A 2,156-nucleotide genomic window follows, 5' to 3' on the forward strand; every position below is an offset into this window, starting at 1 on the left:
GATTAAACAGATCGAATTGCAAGTGGCCCAATTATCTGCGACAGTGAACACACGGCAACCGGGCACGCTTCCTAGTAACACTGTCCAAAATCCAAAGAATGATGCGCACTGTATGGCAATTACTACTCGGGGTGGTAGGCAAACCATTGACCCACCTATGCCATCTGCTGAGAAAAATGTGAGAAAGGATAATGATAAGGTGGTAAAGGGTAGTGGTGAAGCAGAGGAAAGTAATAGAAAAGATGCAGAAGTACCCATCAAGGTAATTCCCATGCCTAGGCCACCACCACCCTTCCCTTAGAGATTAGTGAAGAAGACCGAGGATGGTAAATACCAGCGTTTTATAACTTTGTTGAAGCAACTTTCTATCAATGTCCCTTTGGTAGAAGCTTTAGAACAAATGCCCGGTTACGCCAAATTTATGAAAGATCTGGTTACAAAGAAAAGATCGGTCACTTTCGAGGATGATGATAGACTGCAGCATTGTAGTGCTATCGCTACTAGATCCCTCGTACAAAAGAAAGAAGATCCTGGTGCGTTCACTATCCCTTGTACAGTGTGGTCATTACATTTTGCGAAAGCATTATGTGATCTGGGGGCAAGCATAAATCTCATGCCCCTCTCAATTTACAAGAAGTTGGGTTTGGGGGATCCAAACCCACTGCGATGCGGCTACTGATGGTTGATCAGACAGTGAAACGGCCTATAGGGATACTCCATGATGTGCTAGTAAAAGTAGAGTCATTCATCTTTCCGGCTGATTTTGTTATTCTTGATTGTGAGGTCGATTTCGAAGTGCCTATTATTCTTGGGAGGCCATTCCTTGCCACAGGTAGAGCCTTAGTTGATATGGAGAAGGGACAGATGACATTTCGGTTGAATAATGAAGAAGCGACCTTCAACATTCGTAGGACCATGAGGCAGAGTGGTGAGCTCCAATCGGTATCTGCCATATCCCACAAAGAAAAGATGAAGAAGGAGACTGAACAGGAAAATGCAAAACAAGACTTTATGGTTGGGGATTTGGTGCTTATAGACAGTTCTGGGTCGCCTCGTCTTCCGGGCAAGCTCAAGTCCAAATGGACTGGCCCTTACTTGATTACCCAAGTATTCCCTCATGGAGCAGTTGAGTTAAAAGCCAAGGAGGGAGTGTGGTTTAAGGTGAATAGAGAACGAATAAAACTCTATTTTGGGCATAAAGCATCGGGGAATAAAGTAATAGAGGCAAACCATCTTGATGAAGGCTGAGTAATCAAGTGTCCCCAGTCGTGCCGCGACATTAAATCAGGCGCTTGTTGGGAGGCAACCCAATTCTTGTCCGTTTTTTTAGTAAGGATAGCATTTTTCTACTTATGGGTTTTTAAATTCGCAGGCACATCACCAGGAAATTCTGCAGAAAACTACTCCGCAGCAGCCACTGACGGATATATCGACGGACCGTTGCGCATGCGACGGACCGTCGTATGCATCCGTCGTCCAGGTACGTTTTTCTGCTATTTTGAAATTAGGGCACACACGACGGAACCTACGACGGGTCGTCACAACTGCGACGGACCGTCGTCGGGGAACCGTCGCGTGATTAATGAATTCTACCCGACCCGACCCGGCTGGACCCTTTTCCAAAATCTGACCGTTTAAACCCCCCAACCCCTCATTTTCACCCCATTCATTCATTATTCCTCTCATCTCCCCTCTCTTTTCAACTTCCACATTCCCCCCACTGATCATTGCCCCCACAATTCTCCAACGCCTTAACATTATCATCTACTAGTCGGAGCTGCTGCTGTAGGTGTCTACCTTGCCACCAAGTACCTTTGCATCTGTTTTTCTCCATGTCTACGGTATGTATCTCTAATCTATACTCATTTATCTTGCATTTTTGTTGCTAGTTAGTATTAAGCTTAGTTCCTCATAGTATTTTGTTTACTTTATACGATTCTGCCTGACCTAGGTTACAAATGTTCGAAATTACCATGTTTACCACCCTAGACATAGGTGCTTTTGCATTGTTAGTTTCTTAGGTAGTTGGGTTAGACACATGTAGGTCCAAAACACTACAAGGTTGATGTGGGTTCATCGGGGTTGCTTAGGGTACCTTTAGTTCTGTCACTGTCGTTCAGAACGAGACCCCGACGACGGACCGTCGTAGCCACGAC

Source organism: Solanum pennellii, chromosome 4 (genome assembly GCF_001406875.1).
Source record: "Solanum pennellii chromosome 4, SPENNV200".
Taxonomy (NCBI): Eukaryota; Viridiplantae; Streptophyta; class Magnoliopsida; order Solanales; family Solanaceae; genus Solanum; species Solanum pennellii.